General features: G+C 51.2%; 1 long non-coding RNA gene across 5 annotated transcripts; it reads left to right on the top strand.

The window, feature by feature from the left end:
- The first annotated feature begins 1296 nt into the window (after positions 1-1296).
- Positions 1297-24467, top strand: LOC134731199 (uncharacterized). 5 transcript variants are annotated; one of them, XR_010113368.1, is made up of 7 exons: positions 1297-1554; positions 3265-3342; positions 3941-4003; positions 4517-5169; positions 5712-5874; positions 19939-20030; positions 20633-24467. It is a non-coding gene; the product is annotated as an uncharacterized LOC134731199 (long non-coding RNA). The 5 variants fall into 5 exon arrangements; XR_010113369.1 differs by lacking the exon at positions 3941-4003 and having other exon boundaries at positions 20558-24467; XR_010113370.1 differs by having other exon boundaries at positions 3941-5169; positions 20555-24467.
- Positions 24468-27706: the final 3239 nt, after the last annotated feature.

Genomic DNA, 27706 nt, shown 5'->3' with positions numbered 1-27706 from the left:
ATCACACCACTGCACTCCAGCATGGGGAACAGAGTGAGACAGTGTCTCAAGACAAAATAAAAATAAAAAATAAGGAGAGACCAGACTCAGTTGCTCACACCTATAATCCCAGCACTTTGGGAGGCTGAAGTGGGAGGATAACTTGAGCTTAGGAGTTTGAGACCGGCCTGGGCAACATGGCGAAACCCTGTCTCTACAAAAACTACAAAAAATTAGCCAGGCATGGTAGTGCATGCCTGTGGTCCCAGCTACTCAGGAGGCTGAGGTGGGAGGATCACTTGAGCCCAGGAGGTTGAGGCTACAGTGAGCCAAGATCATGCCACTGCATACCAACGTGGGTGACAGAGTGAGTTAGACCCTGATTCAAAATAAAAAAAAAACCACCCCCTCCCCCCCCAAAAAAGAGAGAGGAAGTAGAATAGATTGAAAGAGATTTAAGAGAAAACGATCAAATGCAATGTATGGAACTTGTGTAGATCCTGATTTTGAAAAAATCAACTTTAAAAGATCTATAAAAGATCTTTGTTAGACAATGGGGAATTTTTTTATTTGGAGACGAGGTCTTACTCTGTTGCCCAAGCTGGCCTTGAACTCCAGGGCTCAAGTGATCCTCCTGCCTCAGCCTGCCAAAGTTCTGGGAGTAATTATACTTAGAAGCATGATTTGGAGTAATCTGGAGTAATCACGCTTACAAGTGTGAGCCACCACGCCTGGTTTATTGGGGAAATTTAAACACCACTAGATACTTAATGATAATAAAAAATTATTATTAAAAATGTAGGCAGGATAATAGTTTCTGGCCATGCCTTTATCTTTTAGAAACACAGACTGCAATATTTATTTTGAGACAGGGCCTTGCTATGTTGCTCAGGCTGGTGGTGAACTCCTGGCCTCAAATCATCTGCCCACCTCAGCCTTCCAAGTTGCTGGGATTTATAAGCATGAGCCACTGCGCCCAACTCCTTGTAGTATTTGTGGATAAAATTATCTGATGTTTAAATTTGCTCTGAGTAATCCAGTGGGGAGGAGTTGGGGGATAGAAATGAAACAAGAGTGGCCCTGAGTCGGGGAGAGTCGAAGCTGGGTGAGGAATACACAGTGGTTTTTGTACTATTTTTGTTGTGTGTTTGAAATTTTCCACAATAAAATGTCTTTGCTGCTGTCAAGGAGGTGGGGAGGAAGACCTAGACGTTCCCTCCAAGGCTGGGGTGGGGGAAGGGAGATCGGGCCGTGTGAGCTTTCCTCAGGAGTGAGCAAAAACAGGAACGTGCCTGCAGAGGGAGGAGTTCCCAAAGAGGAAACGGCGCAGGAACAGCAAATGCAGAGAGGATGCACACTCTGAAGAGGGCAGGCAGCTTCTGCACCGAGGGAGCAAAGGGGCGTGTCAGGGGCAGCTGCTGGAAGGAGGCGCAAGCACCACGGAGAGTCTGGGATGCCCAGCCAAGGAGCCCTGGAAGGGTTGCCTTGGGGACTGACACTGTGGGCTCTGTGTTTTAGCCAAGTCACCCAGGCAGCTGAACAGAAGATGGACTGGAGGGAGAAGCCTGGATGTAGGTAGGGAGGTCTGAGCGGTGGCCAGGTATTTCCTGGACTGGGGTCCTGGAGACAGACAAGGTGGCCTGAGCCAGGGAGTGGCCTGTGATGGACTGCAGGAGACAGCTATGAGTGCTGCTGCCAGGAGGAGGGTGCTGGGAGGGAGGAGTGCAGTGAGACCCGTTTGTGGCCTAGGCAACTTGGTGGATGTTGGTGCCACTATTAAGATAGGTTGAGAGGGCAAGTCAGGCCCCTTCATCTAGAGCCCTGGGCTGGGAGGCAGGGGCCTGGGATCTGGCCCCAGCCCTGCTGTCTGGCTGTGGAACCCAGGGCATGTCTCTACCCCTCTCTGACCTAGGAGTCCCCATCTCTAAAGCAAGGGCTAGGAGACTCAGATCAGAGGTTCTCCGAATCTGCCCCGGGTCAGATCTGTGCCCAGCCCACGCGTGCACCCTTCTTGCCTGCGAAGGGCTCACGAGTTCTCATCTTGCGTCACTGAAAATCCAGTGGTGTGATGTCAATGGCATTTCCCTTCAGAAAAAGGAAATGAGCTTAGCAAGCGTGTTACCAGGAAAGGAAAGTTAGTTGGGCCCCACCCTCTGCAGCCCCATGCTCCCCGCACAGAGCATGCAAGGCCCCTCTGCCTGGGGCTGGGGACAGGACCCAGAAATGTCACAGTTCAGATAGAGGCACCAACACAACAGCCTTGACTTCCAAGCAGGGCTGGGCTGCCCTCAGCAGAGTCAGCACCTTCTCTGGCTCCCATGGCCTGGACCCTGGCCACACTCGGAGACTGAGGTCACAGGTAGCTCCAGGGTCTCATCAAACATCAGCAAGGCCCAAAAGCTGAGCTCTTTATAGCTAGGAGACTGCAACCCAGACAGGAGAAGGGGCCTGACCCAGGACACAGAGCCAGTCAGAGGACAACCCAGACACAGGCCACATGGCTCTGGGGAGTCAGGTGGTCCCTGAAGGCCTGTCTTGCTACAGAGCTCCCAGAATGCCCCATTCCTGGTAGATGTTCCCAGAAAGTCCCTCTCCAATTCCAAATGTTAAGTGCCTTTACTAAATGAAACCACTCCCTGACACTTAGCTTTTGACCATCTAAACATTCCTTAAAATGAACTATGAAGATGAAATGAAAACCAGTGTCAATCTATCCAATACAATTGCTATATACTTTGGAAAAAATGAATAGTAAATTGGTAAGTTTGGTATATTTGGCAAATTGGTCATTTGAAAACCTGATCAGTTGGCAAGCTGGTCATCAAGCAGATACATTTTTAGGAATTTGACCTAGAGCCTCCCACAGACCCCACCAACCAGGCCTCCTCCCACCTTCCAGCTGCATGGGCCGGGCCAGATCCACCGCATCTCCCCAGCCCAACCCTCAGCCCAGGGCCTGACACACAGGCGGGTCCAGGCTCTGGCTCGTTAACTGCTGAGTAAACTAAGGAGATGTTGAGCCTGTGTTGAACCTGAGCACCCTGGGTAATTGGAGGGGCCCACAGGAGGTGGATTAGCAGGGGTGGCCCTGGTCAGCCCCAACACAGTGAGGTAACCGGGTGGAAAAACCCCTCACCTTTGCTCTTATTGTAAAAGTCAACTCGGGTCATAATTTCCACTGTGCCCCCCACAGGGAGGGCATCTGGTTCACCCTCCCACGCACCCAGGGTTTGGGGGTTTTCAGGTGAAGTGGAACTAGGTGTTTGTGTTTCTGCACCTTTGCAGGATCGCTCAGCAACAAAGGAGCCAGAAAAGGCAAGGTGTACGCACCGTGTGCAGCATGGGCAAGCTGCAGGCATGCAGGTAAGAGTGTGTGCATGCAGGTGTGTGCACACGAGTTTGCATGCGCTGATGCGGATGGCTATGATGCGTGGTGGTGATATATACATGCGGATGCTTATGGATCTGTGCCAACCATTATTAAGCACATATGTATACCCGTGTGTGTATATGCATGCATGTGTTTGTGTGAGTCGCAATGTGTATACAACTTTACACAATAAGTGAATTGAGTACATGTACTTGTTTATCCACAGAAGTGTATGATGACTGGACACGTAAATATGTGTATTTGCGTGTGTTTATACTTTGTGCATAGATGCATGTTTGTGTATTTATGCTGATCCATTTAAGCATATGGGATGTGTGTGGATGTTTGTGTAACGTCTGTAAATACTCCATAGGTGCATCTTAATACAGGAATATGGGTGCGATGAGTATGTGTGTGTGTGCCTGTGTGAACAGGTGCGGCTGGAGGTCTATGAGTGTGTGGATAGGTATATTTGCCTGTGCGCATGTGCGATTCACGTGGTGTGAGTGCACATGGTCGCAGGCAAATGTCTGTGTGGGCACACACATGCCCTGTTGCCCTTTTCTGTCTTTTCCTCTTGGGAAATTACAGAACTTCTGAGTCCTAACCATGGCTGGTGGCTCTTCCAGGAACATGGTTTCCTGGACCCAAAAGGTAAGCTTGTCAGGGACCCACGTGAATGAGGAAGTGGGTGGGCCTGAGTCTGGGGCTCCTCTGAGAACTGCTGTGGACCAGGGAAATCTTGCTGCCACCTCTGGTCTTTAGTCCACCTCTCAGTAGTAGCTTTCAAAGCTTGATTTTTTTGGAGGCGTCTCCACGGAGCATAGTCCTAAGCTCCTAGCCTAGGTTGTCCCTGTACCTGGGCCTGTTTGGTTGACATTCTCTTACAGTTTAAAAAACACATCCACATCCGTACTCTTAGCTAATCCTTGTGACCTTTCTTCTAGTCTGTTTGGAGAGGCTGGGAGCAGAGTGGTTAAAAGAGCCAGGCCTGGTTCCATTCCTGCCCCCTCTTCTAGCTGAGTAACTTCCGCCTCTTCCAGCCTCCCTCACGGGAATCACAGATCACGTGAGATGACACCCATGAAGGGCTTGACTGGCATCTGGCACATGGTGAGGACTGCAAAAATGTGGGCTATTGTTTTTACTATTATCCCCATTTTATAGATGAGGAAACTGAGGCTTGGAGAGGCTCTCTGCCTTTGTCAACCTGGAGATGCTGGGAAGGAAGTGAGGCCCATCCCACCTCAGATGCCTGTCCTCTGTCGTCAGGAGCATTCTCTTGTTCTTCCGGGCTTGGCCAAGCGGTGGTAAACCCCACATGTGGTTCTGTGGTTGCCCACACAGTCCTAAAAATAGCCAACAGGAACCCAGGGGCTCCCCCTTGGTGAGTGGCAGCAGGCCCAGTCCTCAGGCAGCCACCGACCTGCTCACTCCCCACAGGCGAGCAGGTCCTGTCTAGGAAGGGGCTGGGTGGCCTGGGTCCCATGCATGATGAGCCAGAGGCTGTGCCAAGCTTATAGCAAATATTATTTTATTTCATTATGTTTTCTTACATCTGTGATGTGGAGGCCATAGCGCCACTGGACTCATGAGGAGACTGAGGCTCAGAGCAATGAAGTGACCTGCTCAAAGTTAAGGAGCTTCAGTGAGGACCCAATTTGTTCTGATCCTAAGGTCACTATCCTTAATCCCTCTCCCCGTGGGGTCTTCCCTATCTTGAGCCAGTGGACAGCTGTGCAGTGGCAAGAAAAAGGCCTTCAGAGCTACGCAAACCTGGCTTCAAATCCCAGCCTCCCTGATGAGCCCTGGTGGTCTTGGTAAGTCACCTCACCTCTCTCAGCCTCAGTTTCCTCACTGAAAAAATAGGAGCCACACTGCACATGATGTGGGAGTATGGTGGGGATCCAATGAAAGAAGGCACACAAGCACCCGGGGGAGGCCTGGGATGCAGCCAGTGCTCAGTACACAGCCACTCACTGGCTCTGCTCCTCCCCCCATTGACATCTATGCTTCCAAAGCTGGGGTGAGAGGAGCAGCATTGGTCGAGCTCCCAGAAGTGTCCTGCCAGGTCAGGGAAGTGGAACCACCCAGGAGAGGCCAGAAGAGGAGGTCCCTATGGTAGACTGAAATTTCCCAAAAATGATCTCAGGAGTGTTCTTAATTCTATACCCTGGAAACTTGTCATTCCCCATCAGGAGATGGAGTCCATTGCTCTTCCCCTTGAAACTGGGCATGCCTTTGAGATGGCCTCCGTGAAAAGAATGTGATAGAATTGACATGAAAACTTCCTAGGCTAAACCTAAAAGGTGGTACAGCCGCCACCCATCTGTCTGTCTATCTTTCTGTCTCTTTCTCTCAGCATGCTTGCCCTTGGGACTCAGACACCATATTGTGAGGAAGCCCAAGCTACATGCAGAGGCCACTATAGTTGTTCTGGCCAACAGCCCAAGCTTCAGCTGCCAGACATATAAATAAACCAACTCTTCAAATGATTTCAGTTTCCAGACTTCAATGCATCCCAGGTAATGTCCAGAGGAGCAGAGATGAACCATCCTCTCTGAGCCCTGCCCAAATGCAGACTTGAGAACAAACTAAATGTCATTGTCTCAAGCCACCAATTTTCAGGGTGGCTTGGTACACAGCACCAGGTAACAGGAATAGCCCCCCTCTTCCTCTGCAGCTCTCCCCAGGTACAGGCAAGCTCCCCAACCCATGCTTCATCCCCACCCCACAGACAGAACCTGGAGTCAGTCCTCCCACCCACAACTGTGCCTTCCAAACTAAGCTCAAAGCCCAGCTCTGTTGCTTTCAGATGGGTGCCCTAGGGCAAGTCACCAACCCTATATGACAAATCCCTCTGTGTCAAATGGGAATTATAATAGTGCCCCTGAGGAGTCTTGGAGAGATTTAATAAAGTGCCTGGAACATAATGAGTGCTCATTAAGTGGACGCAGGGACATGAGGCTTGGGAAAAAGGAAGGGGTCAAAGACGTCACCCCAGTCTCTGACTGGGAGGGAGAGAGGAGGAGCAGGTTTTCAGGGAGCCTGGGAGGAAATAAGTTTAGGCTGGATGCTAAAAAGAAGGTGCCTAGCTCTGTGCAGGTTCCTGAGGAGGACCTGTCCTCAGGTGGCTCACAGACTGACCAAGACATGGGAGGCTGCAGAGTGTGGCTGGGCAGGCCCAGGCAGGAGCTGGTCAAGGGTGAATAAGGTGGGGGCATGGAGGGCACGGCAGCAGGAGCTGGGCCAGGGACCTCAGAGCCAGGTGGGCACAGCCGCAGCTAAGCCTGAGCTCTGAGGCTTCCCAGATACCACAAGGTCCCCTCCCCTTCTCTCCTTAGCCCAGGCCAGCCTGGCCCTATCTAGAGAGATAAAGTCACTGCAGAAGCTCCCAGACCAGAGACATTCTTATCAGTCACCCTTGTCTAAGGTACTTGGGAATGTAAACTCTCCCTCCACACAGCCCTGGATGCAACGCACCCGCCCTAGGAAGACACAAAGCAGACGCAGTGGGGTGGGCCTTCCCCTAGCCAGACCCCACCTTCCTCCCCACCCGCTTTCCGCAGCTCTGCAAATGCATGAGATGGGAAGGCCAGCCCCGGCGCCCCCTTCTCTAACACCTGGGGCATATTTTTCCTTTAAGTCACACTCAGATTTCGAGGGGCCGCAAGGAGCCCTTTCTGTGAATGCCATCTTGGCCAATATGCCCCATGTATGTGTGCAGCACAGTGCCCACCCTGCCCAGAGAACGAGGGAAACATGGTCCGCGGTGGTGGATCTGGGTGACCTAGAGCAAGTCTGTTCACTTCACTCGCCGAAAGTTTGTCCTCACACAAACATGCAGTAAGTCCCCCTGCTAGCTAGGCTCAGGGCTGGGCACTGGGGAGAAGCAGAGTCCAGAAAACACAGCCCTCTGGAGTCCACTGTCCAGTGGGCAAGACAAACAGGTAAAATGACAACGACAATGATGATGATGATGATGAGGCTTGCCTTAGAGCACTTACCACCCGCCATTGTTCTGAGTGATTTACACAGTATTGACTCATTTAATTCCCAAAACAACCCTATTGTCTCCCAACATTGTCATGGAGGAGGAAATTGAGGCACAGGGAGCTTAAGGCACTTTGTTCCCAAAGCAAGTGAGTGGCAGGGCTGAGAATCAAGCCCAAGAGGCCTGGCTCTGTGGACAGTGTGATAAGGGCTGGGGTCAGGGAGGAAATGGGAGTCGGGGGTCGAATCATAGAGTGACCTCTGCCTGGCTGAGCTGGAGTGAGCTTTACAGAGACAAGGCCTGGGAAGGATTGGGTGCAGAGTGAATGCCCTGCAAAGGCTCAGTCCCTGCTGCCCCCACCCCAGAACCTCACAAGGACTTTGCATGGCCTCTGAATGCCCCTTACCCACCACACCCGTGGAGCCACTGGATGTGTTGTGCCTGGGCCTAGGAGCTTGCGGCTCCTATGGGCCCAGGTGAGGCTCTGGGCTCTGCTGCCCCCACGATGGGCTCTCAGGGTCCAGAAGTGCCCACATCAGGTATCGAGAGCAGGGCCTTCCGCTGCCTGGGGACAGAGGCAGACAGCGGGTTCATGGGAAAGAGCATGGGGTTTGGAGTCAGACGGATAAGAATTGAAATCCTCCTGGCTCGGCTCCAGCCTGCTGAGTAACACCCAGCCCTGCCTGCTTGTCTCTGGGCCTCACTTCACCGTCTGTGAATCAGTGTGGCCTAAATGGGACTGCAGTTCCGCCATTCCAGAGGCGATGTCAACACGAGTAACTCTGGTGTGAGTTAGCCGGCGACTCTGCCATAAGTGTCTGGGTGGCAGTGACAGGAGATGCCATCTGTCTAGGGGTTTTCTAGGAGAGGAGGTGCTTGAGCAGGGACCTACAATAAGTGCCTTCCTTTCCACTCCCTTCCTTCCTTCTGTGCTTTTTACCTGAGCCCAGTAAAACCTGGCCGGGGCCTGAGGCACTCCCAGAATGGGGAGGGGAGGTACATCCAGTGTTACAGGGGCTCAGTTAAGTCTGCACAGGGCTCGGTGTAGGGAAGTCAGTGCCACCTGTGGGGAAATCTGTGGGGAACAGATCCTTGAAGAGTGAGTGGGTGGTTACCACGCAGCCCAGAAAGAGGAGGAGAAAAGAGCCTGGGGCAGAGGGAGCTGGGAGACAAAGGCTTGCAGATGAGGACCAAGTCTGGCCTGTTGGAAACAGCACACAATGGGAACACCTGCAGCATGGTCGCTCACAGGGTCAACAGGAGCCAGCAGAACATTAAGAAAGGCCTTGAACTCCAGGTTGAGGAGCTTGGGCTTTGCCCTGAGGGTGCTGGGGAGCCATGGAAGGGTATTGAGGAGAGGAGGGGTACAAGCAGAGCCATATTTTCCAAAGGTGTCTCTGACTCCTGTGAAGAGGTTGGAATAGAGAGGCTGCTGGGGATGCAGGAGAGAAAGGAGGCCTGAACTCGGGCAAGGGCAGTGGGCAGGGAGGGGTTATCTCAAAGATGAAGGGAGGCCTTGGGAAGCAGGTGGGTGTCAGGGGAAGGCGGGAGAGGCAAGTGACCCCCAGGTGTCTAGCTGGCTTGGGCACAGAGTGGGGGATGGGGTCCTTCACTGACAGATACGAGAGGGTCAGGAGTAGAACCAGGCAATGGGTTCTGTTGGGGGCACACGAAGCATTGTCATATGGTGGTTGGATCCTGGGCTCAGGGCCAGTGAAGGCCACGGCTCAGCCCTCACTGTGGGGATCCAGACTTTAGGTCAGGCAAGGATGGAGGGACAGTGGGAGGGGCCGTTGCAGGGGAGGGTCAGGAGGGATGACTAGGACCAGGAATGGGACTTTGGGAAGACGCCCAAGGCATCCTCTTCTCAGGGGTCTGAAGAAGAGGCCTCAGGGGTTGAGGACAGTAGAAAGCCTGTGCCTGCAGGCTGGCCTGTCCCTATCATTGTGGAGATCTGAGCTCTGTGGGCTTCTGTTCTGTGTGTGCGTGTGGAGGTTGGACCAAAGGATCGCCAACCTCTCCCCTTTCTGACTTCTGGCTTCTTTGTTTTCCTCTGCCCCTTACTGACCGTGTGGCCTTACACAAGGCCTCCCCACCTCTGGGCCTCAGCGCCTCTTCCAATCTGGAGCATGGATTAGGCTGGAATGATTCCTAAGGTTGCAAAGAAGGCCTCCATGTTTGTTCAAAGCACAAGTGAACAGATTCCAGCTGCGAAGTCCCCAGACTTTGCTGTTGTCCAAGGAGTCCACACTCACCCTGCCTCACCATCTAATTAGTCACATCCTAGGATAAGGACACGGCCTGTCTGCTCCCGGCTCTCCCATTCCCTCCTCCTGCCCCCTGCCCAGCGTCCTGGAGTTAGGGAGGAGTGGCTCACAGGCCTGGGAGACATTTTTCCAAGCTCAGGATTACAGCCAGCTCCGCAGTAAACCCCATCGGCCCCAGAGTGGGGGTGCAAGAGCCCAGCCCATCAGCAGACCCTGGAATTCAGAAAGAAGCCAGCTGGCGCAGACAGATGATGACCTTTTAGACTTTCTTTACAAAGCACTGCACACCATGGCATGGACCTTCCTTAGCACGGCCCTGTTGGAAGGTGGAACAGGTCACTGTGCAGATGCAGAAACCAGTGGTCACTGTGCAGATGCAGAAACCAGGGCTCTAGGAGACAGGACAGAGCTTACCAAAGTCACTCAGCGAGTGGCAGAGGTGGCACTTCAACCTCAGCTCTGCCACAATGCCCGTCCTCCATGAAGACTTCTGATAAGAGATCCCTGCAGTTCCTCCAGAACTCACATCCTACGCCAGTGCTTCCCCAGACAGATGGGTGAGGTCAGAAAGAGGGGAAGGGCGGGACAGGCTGGGCATGAGGAGCCGCGTGCCACCACCTGCACCATGGTAAGAACCTCACCCTGCTCACCGGCCTTGGTGTGCACCTGAGGCCCTGCCTTGGTCCTCAAGGCCCTGGATGGCCTAGTCTGGCTGGCTCTCCAGCCTCTTCTCTCCTCTCTCTCTCTCTTTTTTTTTTTTTTTCCCTGTGAGCTCCTGTCACCTGGTGTCTTTTGCTTTCTTAACCACCCCAAATTCCCAGCCACAGGGCCTTTGTACATGCAGTTCCCTTAGTTTAGAAGGCACTCCCCAAACCCCAGCCCCTTCCATGTTCATAGTTAGTGCCTCTCCATCCTTCCATATTTTAAAAATAACAGCCTTGTTGATATATAATTCCTATATCATACAATTAATTTATTAAAGGTGTATAGTTCAGTGATTTAGTATACTCGAAGAGCTGAGTAACCATCACCACAATCAATTTTAGAACATTTCTATCACCTCTCCACCCCTAAAATCCCATACTCATTAGCAGTCACTCCCCCAAGTGCCCAATTAGACAATCATTAATCTAATTTCTGCCTCTATAGATTTGCCTATTCTGGACATTTTATATAAATGGGATCATACAAAATGTGGTCTTTTTGATTGACTTCTTTCACTTAGCATCATGTTTTCAAGGTTCACCCATGTTGTAGCATGTGTCACGTATAGCATGTACTTATCACTTTTTGTTGCCAAATTATATTCCATTGCATGAATGATACCACATTTTATTGGTCTGCTCATCAGCTGATGGTCATTTGGGTTGTTTCCACTTTTTAGCTCTGATGAATAATGCTGCTATGCATGCTCACTTCCAAGTTTTTGTGTGGCATATGTTTTATTTCTCTTGGGTATATTCCTAGGAGTGGAATTGCTTTGTCATAGGGTAAATATGTTTAACCTTTTGAGGAATTGCCAGATGGTTTTCCACAGAAGTTGCACTGTTTTACATGCCCATGCCCCTGCTGGGGTTCCAGTTTCTTCATACCCTCATCAACACTTTTTATTGTCCATCTTTTTAATGACAGCCATCATAGTGGGCATGAAGTGGTATTTCATTACAGCATTTCTCTGATGGCTAGTGATGGTGAGCAGCTTTTCATGTGCTTATTGGCCATTTGTACTTATTCTTTAGAGGCTCTACCCAGAGCCTTTGCCCATTTTTAATTGGGTTATTTGTCTTTTTATTATTGAGTTGTAAATGTTCTTTATATATTCTAGATACAAGTCTCTTACTGGACACATGATTTGCAAAGTTTTTTCTCATTCTGTGAGTTTTGTTTTTACTTTCTTGGTGGTATTCTTTGAAGCATGAAAGTTTTTAATTTTGATGATATATGATGCATTTTTTTCTCTGTTGTTGTTTGTGCTTTTGGTATTATATCCTAGAAACCAGTGCCTAATCCAAAGTCACAAAGATTTACAACCATGTTTTCTTCTAAGTTTTTAGAGTTTTATAGAGTTTTAGTGTCTTTTAGTTTTAAGAGTTTTATAGAGTCTTAGTTTCTTCTAAGTTTCTAGGAGTTTTCTATTTTTAGTTCTTACATTTAGGCCTTCAATATATTTTCAGTTAATGTTTGTATATGGTGTGAGGTAGAGGATCAGATTCATTTTTTTTCATGTGGATATCCAATTGTCCCAGCATGTTTTATTGCAAACACTACTGAATGGTCTTGACACCATTGTTGAAAATCAATTGCCTGTAAATGTTGTCCTTCCATTTTAAAACAACATCACTTCCTCAGGGAAGCCTTTGCTGGCACTTCTCCCTACCCTGACCTCAGCTTACCCAGGTTCCCCTGTATATATGTAAAACACATAGATAACACCATAGGTTCTAAATCACACTAATCTATATAATGGAGTAGAAATGAACACATATTCTGGAGCCAGATAGTCAAGGTTCAAATCCCAGCTCTGCTGCTTTCTAGCAGCCTGGCCCTAGGCATATTGTTTCACCTATCAGTACCTCAATTTCCTCCTCTGCAAACTGAGGACTTACTAATCTCATAGGGTAATCACAAGAGTCCATACATGTAAAGGACATGGCATATGGTAATAAGTGCCAATGTGTGAGCTATTATTAATCAGTGTCATCTTCTTAGACTGTGAACTGTGAGAATAGGGATGCTGTCTATTTTGACTTCCACAAAATCCTCCTGGTCAGCATCATGCGTGGCACAGGGAGGGCATTTGATACCTATTTTTGAATTAGTTAGTGAATAAAGGCATGCATGCATGTGTGAGCCGGGCAGACAGGATTCTAATCCCACCCTCCCACTGTCTGGCTGTGTGACTTCTCCTGAACTCTGTAAAATGAGAGCCTTGGATCCAGGGGTGGTTTTTCTCTGTTTCTCTATTTGGATGCAGACCCCACTCTTTACTTGAAATAAAAGGAACCCAGTTTGTAAAGATAATAAAGGGACATGTGTGAGAGAAGGTAGGGTGGGGCCCAGAGGCCCCTCTTCTGGGGCACCCCCAAAGTCCTCCAGAGCCTGTTGGACACAGTGTGAAAGCCTCCCTTCAGGATATGCCCTACATGCTCTCCTGGCTTGGAGCAGCCCGTGATTCAGAAGCAGCTGATGTCTGACGCTCTTAATTCAGCCCAAATGCTGGAGGTCTGTGTCTTGTGGTGTGGGGGGAGACAGAGGGGCGAATTCCAAAGGGGAAAGCTCTTTCTTTTTCTACCCACAGGAAGGGGGGTGCTCTCTAAAGTTCCCTGCGTGGATGAGCACAGCACGTCCTTGCTTTCATGCCCCTCATCCTCGGCTTCCAGATCTAGACCTGGAATGGCCCCGTCTCCTGGGCCAACCTTCCTCTCACCCACCCCTCCACCTCTCTCAGACCCAGCTCACATCCAGCAAGGCCCACTGTGCTCCCGCTCCTGTCCCCCCAGTGCCCTCATTTCACCTGGTAGACAGTCCCTCAGAGGCTTACAGAGGTGAGCAACTCATCCAAGGTCATGGCAAACGAGTGGCAGAGCACAGATTCAAACCTCAGGCTCTTGACTCCAAGTCCAGGCTCTGTCCTTCCTAGCTGCCAATACGCTAGTAGGGTGCCACAGTTCATGTGAGCACAGGGGCAGGGCCAGCCCACGAGGTGCTGAGCTCAGCCAAGTTCTGTGGCCCCTGGAAAAGGGAAAACCCTGAGGGAGGCCCACCCACTATGCAGGTCCCTGGCATGAGCCTTAATGCTTCCCCCAGGCAGAGGACCCCTGGCCATAGCGGGAGGGACTGCCCTGGGAAAGGAAGGGAGGGGAGGTCCCCGGTTGGAAGGTTAAGAACATAAACCTTAGGCAGGTCTATCGGGTCACTGACCAGCCTCTCTGAGCCTCAGTTTCCCCCTACCCCCCAGCCCAGTGACATAGGACAACAGTACCCTCATCACAGGATTGTTGTAAGGATGAACTGAGGCAAAGACCTTGGCTCTCTGTCCATCTTGGAGTTATCACGTGAATGGGACAGTGATTATTACTATCCCTAGCACTGGGAATGTTGTCAGCTGGGCCCAACAGGAGCTGCCAAAAGGGTCCCCCATGAGGAAGCAGACCCAGGGTCATGAAAGAGGAGATAGTTGACTTCCGTCTTCCTCCGGGGTCTTTGAGTTCACTGACAGCGCCTTGTTTTAGGAAATATACTTCTCCTGGGAAAAGAGGTGCCTAACATTAGCAGTTTGGAGAAAAGAACTTAGGAGAGTCACTGGCAACTTCGGGTTTGTTTTGATTTTTTTTAAAGCTCAGCTTTCCTTCAGGACATTAACCTCATTGTCTTCACTCAGGTAGGGTATGGACGTGGGAGTGTACTTGGGGTTTGCAGAAACTGCACGGGCTTCTGTGTCACCTTGTCTTGAATCCTGGCTTTGCAAATTATCAAGGGCAAGTTATGTAGCCTATCTGAGCCTCAGTTGCCTCGTCTGTAAATAGATGGAAATGTGATGGTGCTGGTGAAGGGCCCAGCCCCTGGTCCGCAGTGCACCCTGAGTTGGAGCCCTTATTTGGGACCTTTAAAGTGACACCCACATGGTGCTGAGGAAAAGGTCCTTTCCAGGTGGAGGAACCCAGGAGCACTTCCTGGAGGCAGTGGCTGGGCCCAGAAGGCTGGAGAAGGCAGTCCAGGAACAACTTGAACAAGCATGTGGCAGAGGGAACCACAGGGCGGGCAGAGACAGTTGTGATTGTGAACAATAAGATTCTTGGAGGGAGGACCAGGAAGAAGGCAGGGGCCTGCAGTGGCAGGATTCCAAATGGGGCCTGTTTGCCTGTGCCTGTGCCCTAGGCTGCTTCTTGGAAGGTCTCCCGGGTCTATTATCAGAGCTCCCTGGGGCTGGAAAGGGCTGAGTGATTCAGGTCTGCCCTGCTGTTGCTGCTGAGCTTCCTGACATTCATGCTGAGGGGCAGGTTCCTGGGGGGACTGGCCTCCCATCCCCACCCTGCTTCAGCCCCTCCAACCCACAGGAGAGTCAAGGGGAGTGGGGTGTGACCCACAATTATTAATCAAACAGCCTAAAAGAGCCAACAAGAGACGCCCACATTTACAATAAAAATAACAATTCCTTAAACGTAATCAGAGCACGGGCACTAGCTCTGCTGTGGTGTGTCCCCCTGTTGGTCACTCACTGCCCTCCTTCTACCAATGGGAAATGGAGACTCCAGGAGGGGACGTGGCTCCGCTGAGTCTGTGCAGCGAGTAGGGGGCATGCCAGTCCTGAGACTCTGCATCTTCCCCTGGGGATGCCCAGAGGACATCTGTGTGTGTGTGTGTGTGTGTGTGTATTGGGGGGATGGGCACAGCAGGGAAGGAACCCCTGCCTGGAGACAGTGATCCAGTGGGTTCCCCCACTCTTAGGGAGGGGTGAAGGAGGCCTGCTCATGGAGGGCTGGGCCCCGGGCCTCCCGCTGCCTTAGTCACAGGTCCCGCAACAGAAGGATCAAACTCACCAGCCCGGAAGTGACGTTAGAGCAAGGCCGTGGGAAGGATGGACAGGATGATACGGGCAAGCCCAAGGGAGAGGACATCCCCTGCAGACAGGGCAGCACATGCAAAGATGTGACAGTGAGGCCATGTGGCATGGGCGCGGCTCGGTGTGGACACAGTGGGGGCTTGCAGGGGCAGGTGCCCTGAGCAGTCTGCTGACATACCGCAGGGACACTGAGGCCCAGGAAAAAAAGGGACTGTCTATCTCAAGGTATGCTGGAATATTCCAGCCGGGTCAGAAGGGGCTGCCTTTCCCCTGTGGCTCTGAAGCGATCCCCACAAGGAGTCCTGAAATATGGGAACCCTGGCCATCTCACTGGCATCAGTGCAGGGAGCTCCCAAGGAGACTGCGTCAAGGGCTGAGGCGTGTCTGGAAGGCTGAGCCCGAGCTGTGCTGGTGCCACCCCTGATATCCCATCTCACGTGACAGACAGGATCCCCTCTTCCCCTACCGAGGATCAGGTCTGATTTGCCTGTCATCCCTATCATGGTTTGTTAATGGACAGTAGACTGATTTTTGGACACAGATCCCCACTGGGAGCCTCTGTGGGACCAAGCTGTCCCCTTTGACCGGCAGCCAGGGCCAGGCCAGACAATGACCAGTCCTTGGACCACTCCCAGGCGTGTCCAGATTTGGCCCACCAGGACTCCAGGGCAGGAGGGGATATAACCGCCCCTTCCTGCATGGCTCTGACTAACAGCCCCCTGGCTCCCTGAAGCATCATAACAGGGCCTGTTACCAGGGCGACCTTCAGGCTCTGTGGCCTGGGACCTGGGCCCTTGCCCACCCCAAGCTGGCTGCTGGCATTGAGCACTTATGGTGAGCTCTCCCTGGCTCAGTGGGGCTGTAAGAGGAGAATAGGGCAGGAGAAGGCCCTGTCTGTGCCTTTGGGGACATGTAACACTGTGGGGAGAATAGAGAGGAAGTTGAATCCTTGGCTTCTCTCTCTCCCTGAGCCCCTGGTCTCTTGATTTCTCCAGCAGGGACCCTGCATGGATCCAGACCATACCTAAAACTGAACTGCCCCTGGAAAACTGCTCCTTCCCCTCCACATCATGCCCCATCTCAGTGAGGACACTTCCATCACCCTCACACATGCTACAGGGTCTCGGGCAGCAGCAAGGGTGCCTCCCATGCTCTCCTCACCCTCTCATCCCATCCATCACCACAGCCTGCACTTACTTCTGCCTTCTCCCAAAAGCCTCTGGAACCCCCTCCTCCACTCTTCCTCATCTTCGACCTTGGGCCCAGCTCTGGCTGCCTCCTGGGCTGTGTCCAGATCAATGCCCAGCCTCTCCTCTAGACCGTAGACCCCTGGCCCCAGTAGGAGTCTCCAAGAGGGTCCCTGTGAAACCTCTAGACTCCTGGCCTCCAGTTTCGGAGGTGGCCTCAAGTGGATCCTGGCCCTCACCTCCTGAGCTCCTCCCTAGCTTGCCCATCACACTCAGCTGTGGCTGAATCTCATCCTCCTATCAGTAAAAAAAAAAAATGCATACCATCAATCCAATATATGCATATGCTTATTTATAAATTATATACATATGCTGCCACAGAAATGCTTGGATAAATTTGAAAACATACGCCAATAATAGACACTGGAAAAAGAATGAAAGAAAGATTAAATAAATAATATCATTTTAAAAGTTTTATTTTCATTTTATTTAATGGTATTAAAAAGCCTTTTGCTCTGACTAAATTGCTAAAAATTGCCATTAAGTATGCTTCATTTTTAAATAAAATCTTGCATTAATAAAGTGGTACGCTCATTTGAGAATCTGGTACTAAATTCCATGTATCTTTTCACTTGGCTTAATGGTTATTATAGTTGAAAAAATATATCTCACAAAGAGCCGAAGTGCCACGTGGAGGATGTGCATTCTGGACTGCACTTACTAATCACAAGGTGCAATTTTCAATTCTGTGCACAGGCTTTTGGTTGGAATTTGGCTTAACTGATGCCAACCTGTTGAAGGTGTTACTTTTTTTTTTTTTTTTTTTTTGAGATGGAGTCTCACTTTGTTGCCCAGGCTGGAGCGCAGTGGCACAATCTCGGCTCACTGCAAACTCCGCCTCCCAAAGGTGTTACTTTTTAATATTTTTGACAAATGAGTTCAAAACACACTGAACTTCAGCAACAAAATCATCTCAAGATTTTATTCAGCAAAGTGTTCTCCCTATAGGGTGACTTTGTTTCCAAAGCAGTTACTTTCTTATTCAATCTTAAAATGTCACCTTTACCTCTGCTATGTATTCATTCATTTTAGCATCTGCTGGATAGCATCCCCTAATTGTCACAGAAGGAGCCAGCACATTTGGATCATTTGTCTTTTTGTAGAAGAAAAAGGCAAATTTCTGCCAGGTGCTGTGGCTCACACCTGTAATCCCAGCACTTTGAGACGCTGAGGCAGGTGGATCACTTGAGGTCAGGAGTTCGAGACCAGCCTGGCCAAAATGGCAAAACCCTATCTCTACTAAAAATATAAAAATTAGCCAGAATCCCAGCTACTCAGGACGCTGAGGCAGAAGAATTGCTTGAACCCAAGAGGCAGAGGTTGCAGTGAGCTGGGATGGCACCACTGCACTCTAGCCTAGGTGATAAAGTGAGACCGTCTCAAAAATGAAAAAAAATAAAATAAAAAAATAAAGAAAAGGAAAGAGGAAAGAAAGAGAGAGAGGAAGGAAGGAAAGAAGGAAGAAAAAAAGGCAAAGCTCATCTTCAAGGTGTAACTCTTTTAAGTATTTTGCTGTGAGATAACCAGCAAGTTCCTGTATGGTACAAAAGGTTTTTGCAGCCACTTATTCTGTTAAGACGCTTTGATAAGATGCTATGATTTAATGACTGTTTTTATAAAATGAAGTGCCTCAATGACATCCTGTGGCAGGCTCACTGAAGGTGTTGCAGTGGGATGGCAACGTCATGGTCAGCCAAACCCATGCTGGACATGTGACCTACTATGGTGTGGACAAGGTGAGGGCACCAGTGTCAGCCTACTTAATAAATATTAGTAGAGCTTGAATTTTTCTTCCTTTGTTTAGAAGGTAAAATATAAACAGAAGTTTTACAATTTTCGGCCAGGCTGTGACTCACACCTGTAATCATGGCATTTTGGGAGGTTGAGATGGGCAGATTGCTTGAGCTCAGGAGTTCAAGACCAGCTTGGGTAACATGGCAAAACCCTGCCTCTACTAAAAATTAAAAAAAAAAAAAAAAAAAAACCTAGCTGGGCATGGTGGCACATTCCTGTAATTCCAGCTACTTGAGGAGCTGAGGCAGGAGGATTGCTTGAACCTGGGAGGTTGAGGCTGCAGTGAGCCAAGATGGTGCCACTGCACTTCAGCCTGCACAACAGAACAAGATCCTGTCACAAAAAAAAAGTTCTAGAATGTTCTTTCTATATGAATGGATCACTTTGCACCCCATTTTGGACACCTCTAGGGTACATAATAGGGTTTTTGGCCACATTCACAGCCCCTTGGGATCTGTTCCAGTCTTCCTTCCACCTTGGCGCTTATGTAAAACTAGGTCTAATGTTCCTGAATACATCACACATTCTCGTGTCTTTGCAATGCAGCTATGTTTGTCTGATAGGCTCATCCCGATGGATTAGCTCAAGATTCTATACTTTCTTCAAGAGCCAGCCCCAGGCCACCCCTTCATAAAGCCTGCTCAGATTCTCTGGGTGGAGCCATTCATTCTGCTAGTTAACAGATATTATTGAGGGCCTATTATGTGCCAGGCACTGACCTAGGGGTTGCTGGGTATATAGCAGTGAAGCAATCATACAAAAATCCCTCCTGCAGGGAGCTTGCATTCTAGTGGGGTGGATGTTGATGCTCTAGGTGAGTCCTTATCGCATTTACCCACAGACGGTTGGCCATTTACAAGTTTATCTTCCCAGGAAAGCATCTGTTCCTAAGAGCAGGGATCTCTGAGCCAGAGCTCCAATCACAAGTCCTAGCCCAGAGTCAGAGCCTAATAGATAATGATTGGAATAATACAGTGGGTAACACAAGCCATGACCCCAGCCGTAGATAAATATCTGACGCCAAATCCAGACTGAGGTCCTCCAAGTGCCTGATCCAGCCTCAGGCTGGGCCAGGCACTTGGGGCTCAGTCTCACAAACACACTGGTTCCCTGCCCCATGAGAAGGAACTGGACGGCCCCCTGCGGGTGGCAGGAACCACTTCCACCTCCGAGTGTCTCTATATTTAGCCATCTGTTGTGACCCTGCAGCCCTCTCCTCTCCATGGCCGGAGGGAATTGCCCAGCAGCTTTGATGGCCTGTTTTCCCAGGCCCTGCTCCTGCTTCCCAGCCACCCCCTCCTCCACCCACCAGCATCCCTGCAGGAGGTGGAGCCCTACTCAGCTGGCAGGTTCTGCATCCTAAAATAGCATCAGCACTTGGCAAGGAGAGGCAGCCACCTGTGTTCAGGGACAGCGCTGCCCGGGGGAGGGGGGAAAGGCGAGCGGAGGGAGAAGGGCAGGGGATGGTCTGGATGGAAACCTTCCAGGTACACTCCTGTGTTCCCTGATCCCCTCCAAGCATTAAGTCACTGGTCCCACATTATTCCAATGTGCATCAGGGTAACCACTGACTGTCAAAATAAGGCCTGAGCCTCATCTCCCACTTCTCCCCCACCCTGCACGCTCAACCTGAACACTAGCCACACTGTTCCACATCATGCCCCAAACAAACTCTCCACATCCGAAATGACGTAACCCATTCTCCCCTCAACCCACCCACCCAGGAATGCCTTCTTCATCTGTTGAAATCCAGCCCATCTATGAAGAGTCAAAGGCCGCCTTGGCCGTGAAGGCCTCTGGTACTGCGGGCCCATGCGTAAGTGGCCATGCTTCAGTGCTTTCTGTCCCTGGTTCAAGCTTGTCCATCCTGTAACTTTACTTGGTTCAAAAAGCCCCCGGGCTGATGGTTGGCAGATGAGGCCCTAGCCTCAGCTTGCTGTGTGATTCTGAGGATGTCACTTTCCTATCTGGCCCTCAGTTTTCCTGGCCATGAAATGGGATTCTATTTCATGATCTCAGTGGCCTCTCCCAGGGGTCTGAGCCTCTGATTCACCATTTGGGGGGAATAAGAGCATTTTGGTAAAGGGAACTCGCCCTGAACCTGGAGCTATTGATGGTGTGGTCCCCTCTCCCTGCCCTATCCTTCCCCAAAAAGTCAGTTGCCTCTGAGGCAGGTGTAGGCTCCTGAGTGGGGTTCCTGACTGCTGCCAACGGGATGGGGCACTGTGGCAAGGCTGGCTTCCAAACCAGCAGGGCAGCCTCCCGTGCAAGGAGGCCTCCCTCTCCTGCAAGTGGGGAAGCTGCCATCCATCTGGTTCAGGTTCCTCTGTTTTGCCTCAGCAGGAGTTCTCAGCCCACAAGTCTTGGCAACTGGAACAAAACATCCCAACCACAGCATTTCCGTGTTGTTTACTTCAGCAGGGCCCAGGCCCGGGGGTTCTGCAGAGACCACCAGGATCCCAGCAGGACAATAGGAAATCTCAGCAGAGGCGTTCCAGAACACGGAAAAGCCAATTCCTGATGAATCCAGAGGATGTTCAAAGCTCACCAGCCCAATGAACCCCGATGGATTCCCCAGTGGGCCCTCTCTCCTTTCAGTAGATCTTCCAGGAGTTTTACCATTTAAAGAGAACTGCAGGAGGCCATCTTAACCAGACTGTATGTTTCATTAAACCAAGAATGGTATTTATTCTAGCAGTATTCTAGGCACTGGGGTACAACAAAGAGCACAAATTGAGAGGTGACAGCATGCTGGCAGTCCTCACAGCCCTCGCTCGCTCTCGGCGCCTCCTCTGCCTGGGCTCCCACTTTGGCGGCACTTGAGGAGCCCTTTGGCCCGCCGCTGCACTGTGGGAGCCCCTTTCTGGGCTGGCCAAGGCTGGAGCCCACTCCCTCAGCTTGCAGGGAGGTGTGGACGGAGAGGTGCGAGCGGGAACCGGGGCTGCGTGCGGCACTTGCGGGCCAGCTGGAGTTCCGGGTGGGCGCAGGCTTGGCGGGCCCCGCACTCGGAGCAGCCAGCCAGCCCTGCTGGCCCCGGGGCAATGAGGGACTTAGCACCCGGGCCAGTGGCTGCGGAGGGTGTACTGGGTCCCCCAGCAGTGCCAGCCCACTGGCGCTGCACTCGATTTCTCACCCAGCCTTAGCTGCCTTCCTGTGGGGCACGGCTGGGGACCTGCAGCCCGCCATGCCTGAGCCTCCCACCCACTCCATGGGCTTCTGTGCAGCCCGAGCCTCCCCAACAAGCATCACTCCCTGCTCCACGGCGCCCAGTCCATCGACCACCCAAGGGCTGAGGAATGCGAGCGCACAGCACGGGACTGGCAGGCAGCTCCACCTGCAGCCCTGGTTCGGGATCCACTAGGTGAAGCCAGCTGGGCTCCTGAGTCTGGTGGGGACGTGGAGAGTCTTTATATCTAGCTCAGGGATTGTAAATACACCAATCAGTACCCTGTGTTTAGCTCAGGGTTTGTGAGCACCAATCGACACTCTGTATCTAGCTGCTCTGGTGAGGATGTGGAGAGTCTTTCTATCTAGCTCAGGGATTGTAAATACACCAATCAGCACCCTGTGTTTAGCTCAAGGTTTGTGAGTGCACCAGTCGACACTCTGTATCTAGCTGCTCTGGTGGGGCCTTGGAGAACCTTTATGTCTAGCTCAAGGATTGTAAATACACCAATCGGCACTCTGTATCTAGCTCAAGGTTTGTGAACACACCAATCAGCACCCTGTGTTTAGCTCAAGGTTTCTGAATGCACCAATCGACACTCTGTATCTAGCTGCTCTGGTGGGGCCTTGGAAAACCTGTGTGTCGAAACTCTGTATCTAACTAATCTGATGGGGACATGGAGAACCTTTGTATCTAGCTCAGGGATTGTAAACGCACCAATCAGCGCTGACAAAACAGGCCACTCGGGCTCTACCAATCAGCAGGATGTGGGTGGGGCCAGATAAGACAATAAAAGCAGGCTGCCCGAGCCAGCATTGGCAACCCCCTCGGGTCCCCTTCCACAATGTGGAAGCTTTGTTCTTTCGCTCTTTGCAATAAATCTTGCTACTGCTCACTCTTTGGGTCCACTCTGCTTTTATGAGCTGTAACACTCACCGCGAAGATCTGCAGCTTCACTCCTGAGCCCAGCAAGACCATGAACCCACCGGGAGGAGCGAACAACTCCAGACGCACTGCCTTAAGAGCTGTAACACTCACTGTGAAGGTCTGCAGCTTCACTCCTGAGCCAGCAAGACCACGAACCCCCCGGAAGGAAGAACTCTGAACACATCTGAACATCAGAAGGGATAGACTCCAGACGCGCCACCTTAAGAGCTGTAACACTGTGAGGGTCCGCGGCTTCATTCTTGAAGTCAGTGAGACCAAGAACCCACCAATTCCAGACACAAAATGACACAGTCCCTGCCCACATGGAGCTGACATTCTCATGGAGAGAAAGGGGCAAATAAACAAATGTACAATACTCCAAGTAGTCATAGTGCTGTGAAGAAAATACAGTGATACAAGGGAATTATGAGAACCTTGGGAATGGGGGGGCTGTTTTAAACAGGCCCATCTGGAAGTTTCTCTCTCCTTTGAGCCAAGTCCTGAAGGAAATGAGAGAGGGATATGGGGGGAAGAATGTTCCAGGCAGAGAAATCAGCCAGCACAAAGGCCCTGAGGCAGGAGTGTGCCCCAAGGGGTGTAGGAACAGTGTGGAGCTGGTAGGGCTGTGGCAGAGTGAGGGTGAGAGAGAAAGGAAGGGGATGATGGGCCTGGGGGGCAGACCATGCTGAGCAGCAGCTTTTAATTTTTATTGATTACATCTTCCATAAGAAATCAGTTTTATATGGCAATCCAAGACAGATATCCACATATAAACATACAACTGAGATAAACTGTATGTGTGCACTCTTATATATTTTATTTTATTCTGTTTCATTAAAAAATAGTATGAGTAATGATCTTCAAATTGATTTCCTGGGCTACTAAATGGTCATGGTCCACAGTTTGAGAAACACTGATATAGAGCCTTATAGACCATTACAAAGAGTGAGATGGGGCCTGGCTCACACCTGTAATCCCAGCACTTTGGGAGGCTGAGGCGGGCAGATCACTTGAGATCAGGAGTTTGAGAGCAGCCTGGCCAACATGGCGAAACCCCATCTCTACTAAAAATACAAAAATTAGCCAGGCATAGTGATGCGTGCCTGTAGTCCCAGCTGCTCAGAAGGCTGAGGCAGGAGAATCGCTTGAACCTGGGAGGCTGAGGTTGCAGTGAGCCAAGATTGTGCCCCTGCACTCCAGCCTGGGCAACAGAGTGCGACTCTGTCTCAAAAAAAAAAAAAAAGATTTAGATGGAGTCATTGCGCAGGTTTTGAGGAGGGGTGACACAAGCTGTTTCACTTTTTTGGTTCCATTTTGAAAATTAACATATAATTTACATTCAGTAAAACACACCCTTCCTAGTGTACAGTTCTTTGGTTTCAACAAATGCAGACATGTAAACACCACGTTTTGCTTTTGAAAGGGGTCGTGCAGGCTGCTAAGTGGAGAGGGAAGGTGGCAGGCGAGGACCAGCCAGAGGCACTCGTGGCGGCTTAGAGTGGCTTCTGGGTATATTTCTGAAGCCTGAGCCCACAGGATTTGCTGATATTTTGGACGTGGCGGGTGAGAGACAGGGAAGATTCCAGAGTGACTGCCTGGTCCTCAGCCTGCGTAATGGGAACTTGAAAAGACGGGGGAGGAAAATGCTTGGGAAGCAGATCACGAGTTCTGGCTTAAAGTGTGAAAAGCAAGGAGAGAACGGGCTGGCCATGGGGAGGAGTCCAAGGAGAGGCCAGGCTGGATATTGCGATGTGGGCGGCTTCTGTATCCCCACGACGCTGAGGGCCACGGGCCTGCCTGAGACAGCCAAGGGAGGGGGCGGATGGAAAGAAGCAGTGAAGGACTGAGCCCTGGGGCATGGCCACGCTAAAGAGATAGATAATGAGAAGTTTGCAGCAGAAGAGTGAGAAGGGGCTGGCCGCCGGAGTGGGCAGGGTCCGGGGGGCAAATGCACAAAGGCCTCCATGCCAAGAGCGAGACGCTGGCTGGACGAAGCTGAGCAAGATGGGGACAGGAAACTGACAACTAGAGCGTGCTTGTGTTAACAGCAGCGGATCCGAATGAGTCTGCAGTACTCTCAGCTCTTGCCTCCTCAGAAGAAAGAATTCTCAACCGAGGGGGCATAAGGCAGAGGGAGAGGCAGAAGCAAGTTTTAGAGCAGGAGTGAAAGTTTATTAAAAAGTTTTAGAGTAGGAACAAAAGGAAGTAAAGTACACTTGGCAGAGGGCTCGAGAGGTCCAAGTGCCTGGCTTGACCTTTGACCTTTGACCCCAGGGTTTTATACCTTGGCATGCTTCTGGGGTTTTGCCTCTCCCCTCCCTCGATTTTTCCTTGGGGTGGGCTGTCTGCATGCACAGTGGCCCACCAGCGCTTGAGAGGGGCCGCATGCATAGTGTGTTTACTGAAGTTGTGCGCGTGCTCACTCAAGCTATTCTTCCCTCACCAGTTGAGTGTTCCTAGAGGAAGGCCAAATATCAGTTGAACTCCACCATTTTGCCTCTCAGTGTGCATGCTTAGGCCCACTTGCCCAACTCCTGAGATCTTATCAGGAAGCTGCTGACTACCAGGATCAAGTGTTTTCTATTTTTTGGGAGACTGCCTTTCCCTGGCGCTGGGTGTGCCCAGTTATTATTTTAGACAGTTTAACAACCACCTGACCATCATCTGATGATCACCAGACATTCCCTGGGAGGGGCCCTCTCCTGCCCTGCTCATGTCCGACTAGCTACCTGCTGTAACACTTGGACTTTATTCAGTAGGACAGTGGGGATCCACAGTAGGTTTATGAGTAGGGAGTGGCTTGAGCTGAGCTGTATTTAGGAAGATTAATAATAATAATAATAATAATAATGTAACTATTATGTGTGGATGGATTATTTATCATTGATTGAACCCTCCCTCTGGCCAGGCTCTGTGCTTGTGCTTTATGCATATTAACTCATGAATCCTCCTATCAATCCTTGAGACAAGTGCTACTATTATTTCTGATGTACAGGCAAAGACATTGAGAGGTTCAGTGACTTGCCTAAAGTCCCACAGCCAGGATGTGGTGGAGCTGGGCCTAGATCCCAGATCATGTGGCTCCCACTCCTGGGAACACATCCCAGATTCAGACTCAGGCCTTTTGGTCAATTGCCCAGTCACTGGTGACCTTGAGAAGGTCACTGCCAGGGTGTGAAGGTTTCCAGGCTGGTCAGGGCAGGACAACGTGGTTTCTGGGGGGGCCTTCTCTGCCTTAGGTTGCTCCCGGTGTCTGCGCTTGGGGGTCTGGGCCCACCCATGTGCCTTTCAGCTCAGTGGGAAGAGTAGCCCTGGCTGTAGCTCTAGGGGGTCCCGGGGCAGCTGCAGGACTGTAGGTCTTTGCTCTTGAGCTGGCTTCACCCTTCCTGGGGGCTCCTGCTCCCTTGGCTGAAGTGGTTAGTTTCTTGGGAAATCTGTCACCATCTGGTCCCCATGTGCTGTCTGTAGGCCTGTCTGGGGCACTGAAAGATTCCGTCCCAGCCCAGAGTAATTGTTACCAGAGGTAGGCAAGATGGGGGTGGGAAGGAAAGAGGGGTGTGCTGCCCAGAACTGGCTGCCAAGGCTTTAGTGACTTGAAAAGAGGGAGAGTGAGATGGAGGCAGAGAGAACATCAGAGACAGGAGGAGACAGAGAGAGACAGAGGGAGACACCAGGACAGAGCAGAGCAAGACAGGAACTGACTGAAAGCAAGAGGCGGGCTGCGGCTGACAGCAGCAGGAGGCAGAGCCGATGGCGTGCACAGACAGGGAGCAGGTGGGAGAGAGGCGGGCGCTGAGAGTTGGATCCTCGGGGAGAGGCGGGGGGAGCAGACACCAAACTCCACAATGTGATACCAGAGAGGACAGAGAGACCACGGGGAGTAAAAGGGAGGGAGAACAGGGATGGGGGCGGGACAGTGTGAAAAGAGAGAGAGAACACGGCTCAGAACATGCCAGCACAGCAGGAGCTGGTGAGACCAGTGGAACAGGGGGAGTCTCGGCCCAGGTGGTCCCCACCATAGCAGTGGTCCTGGGGCAGCCATGGTCATACCAGAACGGTTGGCTCTTGCCCACTGGCCTGGCCAGCCTCAGCTGCCTCCTCCCGGAGCAGGGACCCAGACCTGCACACCTGGCTCGAGGACACCCTCCTTCAGGCCTCCCTCCTGGACCAAGGGGCCTTTGTCCCTGGTCTCCTCTCCAGGGCCCACCTTCCAGTCACCTCCCCACTTGGCTCTAGGAAACCATTTCTCTGAGGGTGATCTTGGGAGGTGGGAAGAGGAGGACCATGAGCCTGAGATGAGATGAGAGCCCCCATCTGTCCCTGCCTCTATTCTGCACATGACCTCAGGTATCCTTTCTCCACTCTGAGCCTCAGTTCCTTCTTCTATAGAAAGGGCTGGGTTTGGAGATCACTAAAGGCCCATCCAGTGGCACATTTTGAGCCAGCAGTAAAACTGGGCCACAGAGGAGATGGCTGCTGCCTCTGTCACCCACCCGCCTGGTCATCTGTCTCATTCTTTCCTTCACGCATCCACTCCTGCAGTCCCTGTCCTTTTCCCCCCTGTCTCCCCACCTCCCTCCCTCCATCCCTCCTTCCCTTTTCTCTTTCTTTCTTTTTCTTTCTATCTCTCTTTGTCTTACCCTTTCCTTCTTCCCTTCCTCCCTTCCTCTCTCTCCCCTCTCTCTCCTGTTCTTTCTTTCCTACTCACTGAGAGCCCCCTTTATTCCAGACCCTGGGCTGGGCACTGATGCCTCAGAGGTGGATACTACAGGGTCCAGGGGTCTAGTGGGCTCATCCCAGGACTGTGGCACAAGGCTCCTGAGGCCAAGAAGGGCAGATCAGACTCCAGACATAAGTACCCCCTACCCCAAGCCAGCTGCTCCAACTCATGCCACTTGGCCCAGCCCCCACATCCACACAGCCCTCCTTTGGGCAGTTCGATTCTGATTACTAACCCCACGATACACAGAGGCTAACACTGGTGCTGTGACCAGAATGTTCATGTCCCCCCAAATTTCATATGTTGAAATCCTAACCACCAAGGTGACGGTATTAGGAGGTGGGGGCTTTGGGGGTGATTATATTGGATTGGGATTGGTGTCTTTATAAAGAGACTGCAGAGAGCTAGCCAGCTCCATCCACCACGTGAGAACATGGCTAGAAGGTGCCATCCATGAAGCAAAGAGTGAGCCCTCACCAGACACCAAGGCTGCTGGCACCTTGCTCTTGAACTTCCCAGTCTTCGGAACTGTGAGATATAAGTTTCTGTTGCTTATAAGCCATCCAGTATATATTATTTTGTCATAGCAGCACAAATAGATTAAGGCCAATGGCATCATCAAACATTTCCCACGTCAGTGAGTGGAGACCAGAGAGCGCAGAGAGGGCCAGGGCTTTAC

Source organism: Pan paniscus, chromosome 9, assembly GCF_029289425.2.
Source record: "Pan paniscus chromosome 9, NHGRI_mPanPan1-v2.0_pri, whole genome shotgun sequence".
Taxonomy (NCBI): Eukaryota; Metazoa; Chordata; class Mammalia; order Primates; family Hominidae; genus Pan; species Pan paniscus.
The sequence above is the reverse complement of the archived record's forward strand: the minus strand, read 5'-3'. Positions and strand labels throughout refer to the sequence as shown.